We start from the raw sequence: 18,389 nt of genomic DNA, 5'->3' as shown, positions 1-18,389 counted from the left end.
AGTTATCAAATTTATTGGCATAACTTTGGGCAAAGTAACTCCTAATTATTGCTCTAATTTCCTCTTCGTTAATGACGAGTTCTCCCTTTTCATTTTTAAGACTAACAATTTGATTTTCTTCTTTCCTTTTTTAAATCAGATTTACCAAGGGTTTGTCTATTTTGTTGGTTTTTTTCATAGAACCAACTCTTAGTTTTATTAATTAATTCAATAGTTTTTTTTTCTATTTTAAATTTTATTGATCTCTCCTTTTATTTTTAGAATTTCAAGTTTAGTGTTTGACTGGGGGATTTTTTAATTTGTTCGTTTTCCAGCATTTTTAGTTGCAAGCCTAATTCATTAACCTTCTCTTTCTCTATGTAAATCTCTAGAGATGAAATTTCCTCTTATTTCCGCTTTGGCTGCATCCCACACATTTTGGTATGACGTCTCATTGTTGTCATTTTCTTGGGTGAAGTTGTTAATTATGTCTATGATTTGCTGTTTCACCTAATCATTCTTTAGCATGAGATTATTTAGTTTCCAATTATTTTTTGGTCTATAGTTTTCTCATCTTTAAATGGGACTGATAATAACACCTGCTTCCCAGGGTTGTTGTGGGGATTGAGAGAAATATTTATAAAATGCTTAGCATCATATCTGGCACATAGTAGATGCTACATTTGTTATTCATTAATTTTCAGCTGTGTCCAATTCTTTGTGACCCATTTAGGGTTTTCTTGGCAAATATATTGGAGATTTCTTTTTCCAGCTCATTTTACAGATGAAGAAACTGGGGCAAATATGGTTAAGTGACTTGTCTAGGATCATACAGCTAAGAAGTGTCTGAGGTCAGATATGAACTCAGGAAGATTTATCTTTCTAACTCTAGGCCTGGTTCTGTATTTCCTGACCTACCAATTCCCCAGATGTTATATAAACATTAGTTATTATTCTCTTATCAAAAAGATAGAATTCACTTATAGTGATAGATTTCTATAACTGATTTGCTGCCATTTTAATGTGATATCTTTACAATTGTACACCATGATTTATTATATTTAAAGATAGTGATAACCATCAACAGTAATATTTGTGTGGGAAAATAATATTGAAAAGCTCAATTCAATTCAGCTCAAAAATGTTTTCTCTTTATGTGCATTTATATAGCACTTGTCTTCCAGTCAATATTCCTGATTCCTTTTACACATCTACACTAGTGTTCTCAAAGTAAAATCCAGAGTTTCTCTGGTAGTCTCTGAAACCCTTTCAGAAGGTCTTCAAATTCAAATTAATTTTTTTTTCTAATATGGCAAATATCTATCAATATAACCCATATAAACAAAAATTCTTCAGACAGATCCTCAATAGTTTTTTAAATAGTATAAAGATAGTGAAAACAAAAGTTTGAGAACCACTGATCTAGACTCTTGATGAAGAGAGAGAGATCTCTCAGTATGGCTCAGACAGGTAAAGGGAGTTTCTAACAGTTTAAAGTCAGTTTGACACCATTTGCCTAATGTGTGATTTCTTATGTGGCTCAATGAGCTTCATTTCCATGTGCTGCTTCAACTGTGTCATTTACTTAGGCAATATAGGGATAATAATGCAATTATTGGAACAAACAAAGTGTGTCTCTGAAAGCACAAAGAAAGGAAGCCTTTTAGAAATGTATTAACTTTAATAATACCAATAGGGAATGTTGACAGGAATTGTATAATACTTGGATTGGACAGAGTTTGAGATTTAGCCTGGAGCTTAGGAAACTGCAACCTGAGCCAGCTCTGCAAGCAACTCCAGGCAAGGATTTAAGTTATCTCTGGAAGAGTATTCATATCATATCCTGGTGACTCTGAACTCCTTACAGAAGTGAAATATAAATACAAATAGAGACTATTATCCTTTTACAGAAGTTCTTAACCCTTACTATATCATTGCATCCATTTTGCAATCTGGTGAAGCCTGGGAACTCCACCTTAGAATTAACTGAATAATTTCCAATCCTTCTGTTTTTGTGCGCTTGCATTTTTGATTTCCTTCTCAAGTTAATTTTACCTTATTTCAAAGTCTGAGTCTTCTTGTGCAACAAAAAGCTGTATGGATATGTATACATATATTGTATTTAACATATGCTTTAATATATTTAACATGTATTGGTCTACCTGCCATCTGGGGAAGGGAGTGTTGGGAAGAAGGGGAAAAATTGGAACAAAAGGTTTTGCAGTTGTCAGTACTGAAAAATTACCCATGCATAAAAAGCTATAATAAAATTGCATCAAATAATACAAAATTACAAAGAAAATCAGTTGTATTGAGATATATTTATGAAAAAAAAATTCTAAGAATTTTATAGACCCAGGTTAAAAATTCCTGTTTAGTGTTAGGAAGGAAGGAAGGAAAGAAAGAAGGGAAGGAAGGAAGGAAGGGGAGAAGGAAGGAAGGGGGAAGAGGGGGGAAGGAAGGAAGGAAAGGGAGAAGGAAGGAAGGGGGAGAGAGGGGGGAAGGAAGGAAGAAAGGAAGGAAGCAAAAGAAGGAAAAAGGGAGGAAGGAAGGAATGAAGGAGGGAGGGAGGGAAGGTGGGAAGGAAAGAAAAAAGGAAGGAAAGGAGGAAGGGGAGGGAGAAAGGAAGGTGGAAAAAAGGAGAAGAAAAGAAAAGACAAAGGAAAAGAATATAAATGGAAGAGACATGAAAGAGAGGGGAAGAGAAAAAGAATAAAAGGATGAAGGGAGAGGAGAGGAAGGAGAAATAGAGGGAAGAAAAAAAACAGATGAAAAGAAGGGGGAAGTAAAGAAGAGAGATGAAAAGAAAGATGGACAGACAGAAAAGAAGGGGAGAAAGAAGAGAGGGGAAGAAGGAAAGAGGAAAAAAGATGATGAGAAAGGTAAAAGGAATGTGAGGGAAGGAATCAATGAAAAGAATAGGGAGGAAAAAGAGAAAAAGGGAAGGAGGAAGGGAAAGAAGGAGGAAAGAAGAAAAGAAAGGAGGGAACATAGCTAATATGCAAATTTGAACATAGAAATACATTTTGGATGAACTTATATGTATAGTAGTATAATTTTATTTTCTTACTGGGATGGAAAAAGGTGTTGTGAGGGATAGAATTTGGATCTGAAAATAAAATAGAAAGTCTCTGTGTGTGTCTGTGTGTGTATGTGTGTGTATAAATCTGGGGTTCAATTGGAGTAGGATTAGGGGAACAGATTTGCATAATGAAATGTGATATAAAAGACACCAACAAAACTTTAATAAACAAATAAAGGAGAGAAGAAGAAATGGAGGGTGAGAGACGGAACTAGAATAGGTAAAGAGAGATACACAGAAAGAGAACATGATTGGAATTTATGTTACAAAGGTTAGACATTTACAATTACATTTTTATGAATAACTAGTAGCCAAGTACATACTCACTTTCAAGGAATTATACCAGATTCTACAAGATCCAGACTGTTCAGAAGGGAGGGAAGGGAGGAGAGAAGGAAAGAAGGGAGGAAGGAAGGAAAAGACGGAGGGGAGGAGAGAAGGAAGGAAGAAAAGGAAGTATTATCAAAACATGGAAGGTTTTTCATCAACTTGGTATCTCCAGAAAATCAGAGCAAATTATCCTCTCTTTTTCATGTGCCAAAGCTGGATTTCCCCCTCCCTCTCCTAGAACATTATAACTTCAGATGTAGGAAACATTTTAAAAATTAATTCTATTTTATTTTCATTTCTGCATTCTCTCTCTCTCCCTCCTCCCCTCCCATTGAGAGGAAAGAAAAATAAAACTCATTATGAATATGTATAGTCATACATAATAGATTTCTACATTAGCTATTTGCAAAAAAAGAAAAAAAGAAAAGAAAAAAAAGAAGAAGAAGAGAGACGGGGAGGGAAGAAGAAAGGAAGGGGAAAAGAAAGAAAGGAAGGTAAGGAAGGAAGGAGGGAAAATATGCTTTAACTTACTCTCAGAGTCTATTAGCTCTTTATCCAGAGACATCTTGTTTCATCATGAGTCCTTAAGAATTATTGTTGGTCATAGAACAGAGGATACATGAATGCTACATATTAGCTGAGAATTCTTATATGGCAAAAGACAAAATTTTTATTATTATTTATTCCTTTGCAACTGTAAGTCACATCCCTTTGCCTTCAGAACATTTAATACAGATTACTTAAGACACTGCTAAATTTATATTGATATACAAAGGAAATGAGATGATTTTACAGTGAAAAAAACACACCTTTGAATGTACTTAACACACTAAATTCTGAATGATATACAATGAATCTTTCTGTTAGTTTTGTTTTTAAAATTCCATCTCTCAAACCAAAAACAGTAAAGAGCAGAGTCAAGGGAAAAGATAATATGCTTGGACATAACTGTTTTGCTCTGAATTTCAAATACCTTTTCCTTTCTTAAATATGGAATTGTGTACCTTTCTTTAGCCAGCTGGTCATTCCCTGTCAAAAGCTTGATTGAATTTTCCATATACCATCAAGATTTCATGAATTTCCCCCACTGTCTATTTGTTAGCTTAGGATTTAAACCAACCCATTTGCATTTCTATCTGATGTACAGAGTTCTATCTGGGCTACATAAGTAAACTAAGAACTCATCATCAAGTAAATGCCAATCAATAATTTATTGAATACCTACTGTGTATATTATCATTTCAGTCAGTTTCTGTTAGGTACTGCCTTATAGAGCCCCCAAGTTGGGGTGACAAAATGTACTTTGCTTTCTAGAGCTCCCACCCTGGGGTGAAAAAAAAATACCATTTTAGTGGAAGAGTGATGAGGTTAGACTCCTGAGGATGGTTAAAATATGGAGTCAGTTTATTCCAAATTCTCTTCCCGCTATATGCTGTCATACCCTTCTATAACCAAAGCAACTCTGCTCATGTGCTAAATATATACTGTGCACATGGGACCACATAAACAACTTGCTATTGTATGTAGATTACCACCTGGCATCACTCTTTGCCACCTGTTAGCACTCTGCTTCCATTACAACACAGGTTATTACCACTCCCTGACTTCTCAGGAAGACCAAGAGCCCTTAGGGGAGATGGGAAACCAAACCAGACATTGTTAGCAGGTTCCCTCTGGGCTGAAAGGTCTTATAACTCACCCAGAGGGACTTCCGGTTAAGATGGCGGAGAGGAGGCTCACAGTTGCATAAGCTCCGCGCTTTCTCTCACTATCCACTTCATTACAAGCCTCTGAATCAATGCTTGACTGAAAAAAACCCACAAATAGTTACCAAGAGAAGTCATCCTTGAGATCCGCCAAGAAAGGTCTGTCTTTACTGGAGGGCTGGGGCGGTTTTAGATCGGGCGCAGGCGGTGGGCAGCGGCAGTGAGAGCACGGGAGCAGAGCTGAGAGGGGGTGGGGAGTGATCGCAGCCATCTCTGCGGGGAGAGCTTCGCTACAGGTTTGGAACCTGCAGCAAGTCAACAGCCCAGCAGAGAAGCTAAAAACACCGGGGCTGAAGAATACAACCGCAAACAGCTGGAGTCTCTCAGGACCTGGCCGCCCCCCCCCCCCTTTCCCCCCCTCAGTGACTCAGCACGCTTTGGGATCTCAGAGCGCAGGCGCAGCACAGTCCTGCTAGTGCCTCACTGCTGCCCCCTGCAGTCTGTAGAGGAAGCTCGATAACACACCCAGCCCCCCCCCCCCAAAGAAAGACTCCAGTTTTTTCTGTTTTTCTTTGGTAGTTTGTCTCTGATTAATAGACAGAATGAGCAAGAAGCTGAAGAGGACTTTAACCCTTGACAGCTTCTATACAGATAGAGAGCAGACTCTAAATCCTGAGGAGACTAAAAACAGGCAGTCCCCAGGTGATTCCCCAAAGGAGGAGATCATCTGTTCCTCAGCACAGATGAACCTCATAGAAGTGATTAAAAAGGCTCTCACAAGGGAGCTAGAAGAAAAATGGGGAAAGCAGAGTGAGGCTTGGGAAAAGGAGAGGGAGGCTTGGCAAAAGAGCCTGGAGAAGTCAGTTAAAGAGAGAGTGGATAAAGAAGTAAAATCCTTGAAAAATAGGATTAGTGAACTGGAAACAGAAAACAGCTCTCTTAATTTCTCTTTTAAGAATTTAGATGCTACACCACTTGGTAAATATATGTTTAATATTGATATTGCTTCATTATCTGTACTACCCTTTAGCAAGATATAGTGCACTTCCTTATCTCTTTTAATTAGAACACCTTTTGCTTTTGCTTGATCGGAGATCAGGATGGCTACCCCTGCTTTTTTTATTTCACCTGAAGCATAATAGATTCTGCTCCAGCCTTTTACCTTGACTCTGTATGTATCACCCTGCTTCAAGTGTGTTTCCCATAAACTGACTTTTAATCCAGTCTGCTATCTGCTTCTGCTTTATGGGGGAGTTTACCCCATTCACATTTATGGTTAAAAATACTGATTCTATATTTCTTGCCATCTTCTTAAACCTTGCTTATGCTTTTCTCTTTTCTTCCACCTTCCCCCACTCCCCAGAATTAAAGTTGTCAGCACCACTTGCCTCTCACAGCCTTCCCTTTTTAGGATCCCTCCTCCCACCTTAGAGTTTTTCTTCTTTTCTTATTCCTTTTTCTCACAATTTCTGTAATCCCTTTTGCTTAGCTTACTCCTTCCCTTTTCACTTTTCCCCTCACCCTTTTCAATGAAGTGGGAGAAGTTTCTCTGTAAATAGAATATGTCTAATATTTTTCCCTTTAAGCCAATTCTGATGAGAGCAAGATATACTATCTTCATCCCCTTCCCTTCTTTCCCTCAGATATAATAGGTTTCCTTTGCCTCTTCATGAGATGTAGTATCTCCACTTTACCCTTTTTTTGGTACAATTTCTTTTCCACCTCTAGTTTCTTTTTTATATTATCACTGTAAAACCAAATTATACATGTGTTCTTTATTTATATTCATAACCGAAATATAGTTTGCAAGATTTCTTTTTACCTTTTTATGTTTCTCTTGAGTCCTACATTTGGAGATCAAACTTTTTGTTTAGTTCCAGTTTCATCAAAATAGATGAAATTCACCTATTTCATTCAATGTCCATCTTCTTCCCTGGGAAAAAAAATGTTCATTTTGGCTGGGTAAGTTAATTTTGCCTTCATACCAAATTCCTTAGACTTTTGGAATATCAGATTCCAGGCCCTTCGATCCTTTAATGTGGATGCTAATAGATCCTGTGTAATCTTTATTTTGGCTCCTCTATATTTGAATTGTTATTTTCTAGCTGCTTGTAGTATTTTTTCTTTGGTCTGATAGTACTGGAATTTAGCCACAATATTTCTTGGAATTTTTATCTTGGGAGTCTTTTTCAGTAGGTGATCGATGACTTCTTTCAATGTCTATTTTACCCTTTGTTTCTATAATATCTGGGCAGTTCTCTTTGATGATTTTCTGGAAAATTATGTCTAGGCTCTTTTTTTTCATCATAATTTTCAGGAAGTCCAATAATTCTCAGATTATCTCTCTTAGATCTATTTTCCAGGTCTGTTGTTGTCCCAAGTAGGTATTTAACATTTTTTTCCATTGTTCCATTTTTTTTTTGGTTTTGTTTGACTGATTCTTCATGTCTACTCGGGTCATTCATTTCCATTTGTTCAATTCTGATTTTTAATGAATTATTTTCTTCATTTACTTTTTAAATTTCTTTTTGTAATTGTCCAATTGAGTTTTTAAGTGAGCTGTTTTTTTCTATGGAATTTTTTTCCATTTTGCCAATTTTTTTTTTGAGAGCTATTTTCTTTTTCCAATTCACTAATTTTGTTTTCCTTGGAATTGTTTACCTTTTCCAATTCACTAATTCTGTTTTTCAGGGATTTGATTTCTTTATCCTCTCTCTCTTTAAATGAGTGGGATGACCTATCCAGACCCTCTTGCCAAGCTTCCCTTTCCTTTCCCCATTTTTATTCTGGCTCTCTTGTAAGAGCTTTTAAAATTTCTTCTATGAGAGTCTTGTGTGGTGGGCACTAGATCATATCCCCCTTTGAGGATTTATCTGGAGACACTCTGTTTTTGGTCTCCTCAGGGTTTGAAGTCTGCTCTCTATCCTTATAGAAGCTATATGTAGTTAGAGTTGGCTTTAATTTTTTCCTCATTTTGACAAAAAATAATCAAAGAAAACAAACAAACAAACAAAAAGCAAATGTCGTTTGCTTTTTTGGGCAGTATGGTATTACCAAGCTTCCTCTACAGCCTATCTACAATAAAGCAGCAGTGGAACAGCAATGGCTGTGCTTCCTGCATAGTGGCCACTCTCTGAGACTCTGAGAATATGCTGAGTCATTCTGGGTGTTGGGTGAGTGTGATGAGATCCAGTGTTTCAGGATTGAGCTCTTTTCTTTTACCCACTGTGTTTATAGCTTCTCTGCTGCTCTACTGGCTTGCTGCCAGGGCAAAGAAGTTCACACTGGGTAAAGTTCTCTCCAAAATTTTTCTAAGGGCTGTGACTACATTCCACCTCCCTCCGGTCTGCTCAGTGTGGACTGTCTTCCATGCTCTTGCTGCCTGCCTGCAGTCTGCTCCTGATCTAACCATCCCCATTCATGAGCAAAAATAGACCTTTTCTGGCAAATTTCAAGGATATCTTCTGTTGGTAATGTATTTGTGGGTTTTTTTCAGTCAAGCACTAATTCTAAGGCCGTATCATGAAAAAAAAAAGTATTCTGAGGGCAGGAGAGAGATAAGATAGATGCGTTTGTCCTCTCCACCATTTTGGCTAGAAGTCTCAATATAATTTAAATTAAATGAAAGAGAGACATGAACACACACAGAGATAGAGAGAGACAGAGAAAGGGAGAGAGAGGGAGAGAAAAAAAAGAGAAGAAAAGGGAGAGGGAGAGAAGAGGGAGAGGGAGAGGGAGAGAGGGAGGGAGGGGAAATGAATATGAATCAAGTTGGGGAAAAAACTTTTTTTGCAAGGTACATTGGCAATTATTCTACAATCTTAAAAAAGTTGTTTGTGGGTGTGGGAGGATGCTCTGATAGGTTAGGTGATTTCCTCAGAATCTCATAGCCAATGTGTGTCAGAGGTGGGACTTGATAGAGGTTTTTCTGATTTTAAGGCCTGACTCTCTATCCACTATATTAAACTGCCTTTCAAATGTTTAATTTAGGATGGACCTATCCATTCTTCCATAGTAGATTACAACCTTGAAGGTACTATTTGTGATTGTATCTTATGAGATTTACTTTACTAAGGTAATATAATACTTCATGAGTAAATTAAAAAAGCAAAGGTGAGTGCTTATAGCTGAAAGTTAACCTCGGTTCATAACCTTGAATTCATCTTTGACTCTTTCTATTCCCTTTCTGGTTCCTACTCTTAACTACTCACCACCATATATCCAAATAGTTGTTAAATCCTGCTATTTCTACCTCTGAAATATTTTCAGTATACTACAACTGCTTTTTCACTTTTATCTCTACTATCTTTTACTCTCCTAGCTTAGATTATATGTATATGTTTGTATAATAAATTATATATGTATGTATATATGTATATATATACATATTCACATATATACATACAAACAATAGCTTTCAGTTACTCTTTTTTCTTTTTTTTTTTAAAGCTTTTTATTTTTAAAACATATGAATAGATAGTTTTCAACATTCACCCTTGCAAAACCTTGTATTCCAATTTTTTTTCTTCTTCCCTTCCTCCCACCTGCCTTCTCGATGGCAAGTAATCCATTATATGTTAAATATGTGCAGTTCATATATATATCCACTATTATCATGGTGCATGAGAAAAATCAGATCAAAAAGGGAAAAAATGAGAAAGAAAACAAAGTGCAAGCGAACAACAACAAAAAGTGAAAATACTATATTGTGATCCACATTCACTCCCCATAGTCCTCTCTCTGGGTGCAGATGGCTCTATCATAAGACTACTGGCCTGAATTATCTCGCTGTTGAAAAGAGCCATGTCCATCAGAAATGATTATTGTATAATCATCTTGTTGCTATGTATAATGTTCTGTTCTACTCATTTCACTTTGCATCACTTCATGTAAGTCTTTCCAGGCCTTTCTGAAATCATTCTGGCTGCTTGTTTTTTTAGAGAATGATAATATTCTATAACATTCTTATACCATAACTTATTCAGCAATTGATGGGCATCCACTCTTTTTTATAAACCTTGAGATACTTTTAATGACAATTTATCCTCTATAATTGGCTTTTCTTATACACAATTTTGATGTCACTTCTGTATTCAAAAACTTTCAATTGCTCCCTATTAACTAGAAGATGATAATTTCTTTATTCTGCCATTAAGGTTGTCTAGAATCTAACTTTAACCTGATTTTCCAGCTTTATCTCAGTGTTCCCTATGATATGTTTTATATTTCAGCCAGATTAGACTATATCTCCTTTTCCTTTTTCTTCCTATCCTTTCTTGTACAGTCCTTTATTCACAGCCTCCTCCATGAATGGACTCATTTTTTTTACTTCATTTAAAAATTATTTACTGAATATTTTTTCCTTAATTACATTAAAAACATTTTTGTTAAATATTTGTTTTAATTTTTTTTGTAGTAGATTCTCTCCCTTATCCCTATCCCACAATTAAGAAACCACTTATAAAGTTATGCAAAATATTTAAAAATCAAGTTATTAAAAAAAAAACAGATCTCCCACCCTAATGAAAGTAAAAAGCCCCATATACAATGTATTCCTTCTCTCTGTATGGATAGGACTTTTCATCATAAGTTCTTTAGATGATGTACATAATGATTGTACTACTGAGAATAGCAAATTCCCAGCTAGTCATCCCAAAACACTGCTATTACTTTGCATCCTGTACATTTATTTTACTTTGCTTGAATTCACAGTGGACTTTTCACTTTTTTTTTCTGACAGCATCCTGCTCATCATCTCCCATAGAACATAATATGCCATCATACCATCATAAACACACACCAGTTTATTGAGTCATTCCCCAGTTGATGGGCATACCTTTAATTTCCAATTTGTTCACCTTGAGAAGAAAGTTGCTAGGAAAAAAATTTTTGGTACATAAAGAGTATTTTCCTTTTTAAAATTTTTTTCAATTTCTTTTGGTATTCATGACAAGTAGTGATGTTGTTAAGTCAAAGGATGTGCATGAATTTATAACCTTTTGGGCATAAATCATATCTTTTGATCATTTATAATTGTGGCATGGCTCTTATTTTTTTAAATTAATTTGACTAAGTTCCCTCTATGTTTGAGAAATGAGGGCTTATTAGAGAAACTTGCTTCAAAATTTATTTTACAATTACTTTGTTTAGAGTTAGGGTTGTAACCAAGATCACTTACCCAGCAAAAATGAGTATAATCCTTCACAGGAAGGATTATTCAATGAAATAGACAATTTTCAAGCATTCATGATGGAAAGACCAGAGCTGAATGGAAAATTTGATTTTCACATATAGGACTTTGGAGAAGCAAAAGAGGTAATCAGAGAAGTGATATCATAATTAACTTAATAAGGTTTGTCTGTTTACATCCCTTCTTGGGGCGGGGATATTGCTTGAAACTTATTAAAACTTTCTTATTATTATGGCAATTAGAAAGAGTATATATAGATAGAGGACACAGGTGTGAGTTGAATATAAAGGGATTATACACACACACACACACACACACACACACACACACACACACACACACACATATTTGACTGAGGCAACTGGGGTTAAGTGACTTACCCAAGGTCACATAGTCAGGAAATGTTAAATGTCTGAGGCCAGATTTGAACTCAGGCTCTCCTGACTTCAGGGCTGGTGGCTCTATCCACTATACCAATTAGCTGTCCCAATAATATCTTTTTTAAAGATGATGAAATTAAAGGATGAGAGAGGAATGTACTGGGAGAAAGGGAAAGGGAAAAGTGGAATAGTGCAAACTATCTGTCATAAAAAAAAAGAGGCAAGAAAAAGCTTTTACAGTGGAGGGGAGGAGAGGAGGAGAGGGTAAGAAAGTGAAACTTACTTTCATCAGAACTGGCTCAAAGAGGGAATAATATACACACTCAATAAGGGTATAGAAATCTATCTTACCCTATAGGAAAATAGGAGGGGAATGGAGAGAAGGGTGATAAAAGAGAGAGTATATTAGGGGAGGAAGTGATTATTGCCAAAACACTTTTTAGAAAAGATAGAGTGAAAGGAGAAAATAAATGGGAGAAAATACAGTTAGCAATGGTAATTATAAAAATAATTTCAAATTTCTCTGATAAGGCCTCATTTCTCAAGCATAGAGGAAATGGAATCAAATTTATTTAAAAAAATATGAGCCATGCCCCAATTGATAAATGATTTTTTCCCAAAAGATATAAATTCATGCTTGTCATTTAACCTAACAACACCACTACTTTACATGAATACCAAAAGGAAAATGACCTATGTATACTTTATTTTTCACAGCAAGTTCTTTTCTCTGGGCGAAAAAAATAATATTGAAGGGATATACATCAATTGGAGAATGATTCAACAAACTGTGATGTGTGTTTATGATGGAATATTATTGTTATATGGGAAATGAAGAACAAGATGCTCTCAAGAAGAAAAAACAACCTGGAAAATCTTCCATGAACTTAAGCAAAGTGAAATGTACTATATACAAAGTAATAGCAATGTTCCAGGATGACCAGCTGTGAATGACTTTGCTATTCTTAGTTGTACAATCATCCATAACTACTATGAAGGACTTATGATGGAAAATCCTATCCATACCCAGAGAAGGAATTGTGTCTGAATACAGATGGAAACATTTTCTCCATTTTTTTAAAATGTAATTTTTCTTGAGGGCTTATTTTTATTAGGTTGGCAGATCTATGTTTTCTTTCACAATTTGACTTCTAAAGAACTGTTTTGTATAGCTTCACAAGTGGTTTCTTAATTGTAAATGGGAGAACCCAGAACTCAAAAATTTTAGAAAAAATGTAAAAAAAATTTTTTTTTGTTTTGAATGTAACTAAGGGAAAACATTAAATAAATAAATAAATAAATAAATAAGTGAAGCATGCAATTATTAATGCTAACTCTCCTTTCACCCTGTCCCTCCTCCGTGTTTTGGTAATGACCACTCCCTCTCCCAATATGCCCTCTCTTTAATCACCTTCTCCCTTTCCATATCCCATTCCTCTCCTATTTTCCTGTAGGCTAAGAAAGATTTCTGTACTCCTATTGAGTATGTATGTTATTTCCTCTTTGAGGCAGTTCTTATGAGAGTAAGGTTTACTCTCTCTCACCCTTTCCTTTCCCTCTTCCCCTCCACTGGAAAATTTTTTTCTTTCCTCTTTTATGGCAGATAATTTGCACCATTCCATTTCTCCCTTTCCCTTTCTCCTAGTACATTCCTCTTATTTTAATCATTAAAAAAGGAAAAAGATAGTATCCCTTCATATTCAACTCATACTTGTGTCCTATGTATATGTAGACACACACACACAGATATAGATGTAGATATAGATAGATAGATAGATACTCCTTCTAACTCTAATTCTAACTAATAACAATGAGAAAGTTCTAATAAGTTACAAGTATCCCTTAATTTTACAGATGAGGAAAATGGGGTCCACAAAGGTTATGTAACTTAATTAAGGATAGAAGATTTCCTTGTCTATTACAATATTGACTTATTAAGTCCCTTATATTATTTTCCTGATTATCTCCTTTTGCTTCTCCAGAATCCTATATTTGAAAATCAGATTTTCCTTTTAGTTTTTATCTTTTCATAACAAATGTTGTGATTTTATTGAATGACTATCTTTTCCTCTGAAGGATTATTTATACTCACTTTTGCTGGATAAATGATTCTTGAATATCATATTCCAAGCTCTCCCATCCTTTAATGTAGAAGCTGCTAAATCTTGTGTTATGTGGCTCCATTATTCTTGAATTGTTTCTTTCTAGACCCTTGCAATATTTTCTCTTAGGAGTTCTGGAATTTGGCTATAATGTTCTTGTTACCCTTGAAAGATGATATCTAAATTCTTTTTTTGATCATGACTTTTAGATAAATCAATAATTTTTAAATGATCTCTTCTGGATTTATTTTCCAGATCAGTGTTTTTTTCCAATCAGATATTTCATGTTTTTTTACTCTTTTTTTTCATTTTTTTTTGTTTTGCTTTATTGTATCTTAATTTCTCATAAACTCATTAGTTTCCATTTCTATTCTATTCTATTCTATTCTATTCTATTCTATTCTATTCTATTCTATTCTATTCTATTCTATTCTATTCTATTCTATTCTATTCTGTTTTTCTGCTCATTTTCCCTAGCCTATGACTCAGTTTTTTAACTCTTTGTTAAAGTAGAGCTTTGTTTCCAGGATTGCATTGTCCCAAGCTTTAGGTTTTTATACAGCTGTTTTCAGAGATTCTTCTAGGAACCTGACCACAAGCACTCTTTTCTGCCCTGGAGCTATTAGAAGTGTCCCCAGTGGGGGACTGTAGCTGTAAGAGTTAGTGTACTGACCCAGGATAAGGCCTTACAGACTCTTTTACCTGGCTGGAAATGTAATTGTTCTGTTACTTGCCATGGAGAGAGCTTGGCTTTTCTGTGAGTTGGTGGCAGCAGCCATAATAAGTGTTGCCAAGAGACCACATGAAGCATGCCCCTCACCCTCTCAGAGCAGCTGTTGCTGAAGCAAGACAGTTGAAAGTCCAATTCCTTAACTAAACTCCAAACAGATCTGTTCCTCAAAGCAGCAAAATCCCCTTTTATATGTATTAATTGTTATTAGTTTTTTTTTTTTTTTTTTTAAAGCATGACTTGTCTGGAATGGATTTTTGGTGTTCTAACCCATTCAGAAGCTAAGTACCATGAAAAGATCTAGTCTTAAATGTGGAAAATTTACACCCAGCTAGAAATAACTAAGAGAGAAAAATGAATCATGAGCTGGGGTTCATGACTTGGCTTCTGAAGCACAGATAAGCTTAGCAATTGATTTTGATTTAGACACAATTTAGCTCTTCATAAGACCTCCCTCTGATTTTTCCGGTTGTTCATTGGCCATGCATCATTTTCATCAATTTAATTTCAGGGCCAAGCAGGGATAATTTCCTCCTTCCTTTGTGTTTTAGTCAGGGTAATACAGAGTCTCTACAGGGAGACCCTACAGAGAATCTGTCTGCTGTGGGAGGGAGAATCTCAGATATTCATGATGGACATTTCCTTTCAAGCCAAAATAAAAAAGCAGACCTTGTCTTGGGCCTAAAGCTCAGATTGTATTTTAATTCTCAAGAGTCTCCTAAAACATTGAAATGAATTTTTCCCCCTTTTCTCCTCAGGGTATTGAATTTCAGCTTGCCTTTCTGTTGCTTGAATCTGAATAAAAATGAAATTCTCCAGATATGATGGAAAAGCCTCTTCAAATCTGTTTAATAGGATGCCTGAAAACAGGGAAGGCCCCTGGGGATATCCCTTTCTATGACATTAACCCACTTTTCCTGGCCTCCAAATAACTGAATGATTCAGTTAAAATATGAGGAATTTTAGATTCCTGAGCAATAGCATAAATTATGAACCTATGGTGGGGGGAATAGTTGAAGTCTAAGTATCCCTAAATAAGATTGCTAGGGGGAGGAATGCAAAGGGGTGTGTGTGTGTGTGTGTGTGTGTGTGTGTGTGTGTGTGTGTGTATGTATGTATGTGTATGTGTGTGTGTACAGCATACATTTAAAACTGGAAAGGATTTTTGAGACCACTGAATCCAACCCTTTTATATTTTATATTTGAGGAAACTGAGATACATATTAAATGACTTGCCTAGGGCTAAATTGCTAGTATCTGGGGTGTAATTTGAATTCAGTCTTTCTGACTTCTGATGAGAATGTAAGTCTAACTCTACCATGTTGCTCCTTCTTCAAACCTTTTTCCATGTCTCTCTAGCTTAGTCTCTTTGTCTCTGTTCGTATGTGCTTGGCCTATGGTACTTGTGCCTAAATGCTTCTTGATTGATTGATTACTTCCTAGCACCAAGGCTGGCTCTCCCTTCACCATGACCTTCTGCTTCTGATATAGACATTGTAGAAGTAGACCCCCTCCAGCACTTTGTCATTTCATTCAAATTCTGGCTGTTTGATCTCATGGCTTCTCTTCCCCAAATCTGAAAGCTCAGGTTGTGCTGAACCTCATCTCCCCCTTACATTTATTATTACATTACACTACTTATTGTCATTGTCTATGACAGGGGAATAATAATAAAGACCATCTACTTGCCTCTCTGTGGATGTGATGAGAATGTAAATAAGATCATCTTAATTAAGTAGGTTATGTACCGTAAAGCTAGACACCAGAGAAGAGGCCATCAGAGGCATCAAAGAAGTTGCCTGAGAAGCAGCATATCACAGATGTTTTGGAAAGTACACTGGGATTGATATCAAAGGATCTCAGTTCAGACCCCTGTTCCAGTCCAATCCTTTAATTTTACAGATGAGGAAAATGGGGTCCACAAAGGTTATGTAACTTAATTAAGGATAGAAGATTTCCTTGTCTATTACAATATTGACTGATTCTATGATTTTATGGACATGGAGAAACTCCCTCTCTTTTTAAAATTTTTTTGAGGTAATTGGAATTAAGTGTCTTGCCCAGGGTTGCACAACTAATACATGTTTGAGGTCGAATTTGAACTCAGGTCCTCCTAACTCCAAAGACTGGTGCACTATTTACTACTGTATGACCTAGCTCCCTGAAATTCCCTCTTACCAGTTCAGGTTACCCTCTTCATTGCAACCGAAAGGCTTACTGAATTGTTTAGAATATTGGGAAGATAAATGATTTGCCTCCATCACAAGGTCAGTGCATAAAAGGCAGAACATAAACCTGCTCTTCCTGTCTCTAAGGACAGCTCTCTTATCCATTACATCAGGTTGTCTCTCATCTGGTAGAGAAAAAAAAAATCTATTTTCTTATTCCCAGTTTATTTGCTATAACTATGAATACCAATCCATTTTAGAGTATGTATTTTCCCGTATATTCTTGAGTTCTTGCTTACATCTCAGTGTCAGTTTAATCTGCTTATTAGTTCACATTTAGGACTGTAGGTTTAAGCATGATCTTTTCTACTTCATTGTGTCTTTTGATGAACTGCTTTACAGTCAGTTATACATTCGACTGTCTTAGTTATCTGTTTGGTCCCATAAGGCAATTTCCCTTGGTCTTTAATTAACTACAGCAAGGCTTTATAATTATGGAGGTGACTTGGGTTTCTTGAAGTCTATTCTTTGGCAATGCCTAATCGCACAGCTCCTACTAAACTGGAAAAATTCCAAGTCTGTGGTCCAGCCTTCGATGATGTGTTTGTCATTTAGGGACCAGCTAGCTCAGTTCAGAGAAACCAGACTGACCACAGGGTAACATTTTTCAGCCTCCACTGTTCTCAAAGACAATAGACTCTTACTAGATTACTCAATCTGGATTCAGTGCCTGGGTTTGGACTTGTTATCTATGAGACTTCTGTCTAGTGATTTAATTACTCTGGACATCAGGAGTTTGGGCTAATTTACCTCTAGTTGTTATTGTTTTAAAGGCAATTGGGGTTAAGTGATTTGCCCAGGATCACTCAGTTGGTAACTGTTTAAGACTGGATTGGAACTCAGATCCTCTTGACTCTAGCAGTCGATGCTCTATCCACTGTGCTACTTAGCTGCCCCTAAAGTCCTTTTTGGATGTAATATTTAAGGACAGGTTTGCTTTCATTTTTTTGACTTTGATTCCTCAGCTCTAGCACTGTGACTTTATCCGATGCAAGAGGTATTTTGATCTGTGCTTGTTTCAGATAAATACACACCAATAAAATCAGTTTTTTTTTTTTTAATAATATCAGTGCATGACTTTCCGTGTGACTTCAGTTAAGTCATTTCAGTTTTGTGGGACTCAGTTTCCTTATTTGTAAAGTGAGGCCATCAGACTGGATAATCTTTAATGTTTCTTCAGCTCTAATAATCTATGAATTTATGGACTTTGATAACATTTAGTAGCAATTATCTTCTCATGATTTCACATAAGAAAACCTTTAAGTCTTACTAGAAAGAAGTCTTTACTGAGTTCATAAATAAGATTTGGTGTAAAATCTATACTTACTGTGATCATTGAAATTTTATTACTTCCATTAACTATATATTGTGGGTTGACAATATGATATCAATATATATTGATATTATGTGATGATATTATGAAAAAAAAAGGTTTTTCCTGTATATAACACAATCAAGTATTTATTCCATTTTTGTTGTTATTTAGCCTTCTTAGTCACTTTGTGACCCCATTTGAGGTTTTCTTTTTTTGTGGATTAAATTTTTTTTATTATAGCTTTTTATTTATAAATAATATGCATGGGTAATTTTTTAACATTGACCCTTGCAAAATCTTCTGTTCCAACTTTTCCCCTCCTTCTCCCCACCCCCTCCCCTAGATGG

General features: G+C 35.8%; 1 long non-coding RNA gene across 5 annotated transcripts in view; it reads left to right on the top strand.

Moving 5' to 3' along the window:
• The window catches only part of LOC127538763 (uncharacterized), a 197,991-nt gene that overhangs the window by 153,950 nt on the left and 25,652 nt on the right, over positions 1-18,389 (top strand). The gene's annotated exons all lie outside the window — the stretch shown is intronic.

This window comes from Antechinus flavipes, chromosome 1 (assembly GCF_016432865.1).
Source record: "Antechinus flavipes isolate AdamAnt ecotype Samford, QLD, Australia chromosome 1, AdamAnt_v2, whole genome shotgun sequence".
Classification (NCBI taxonomy): Eukaryota; Metazoa; Chordata; class Mammalia; order Dasyuromorphia; family Dasyuridae; genus Antechinus; species Antechinus flavipes.
Note: the sequence above shows the minus strand (reverse complement) of the source record. Positions and strands in the feature narration are given on the sequence as shown.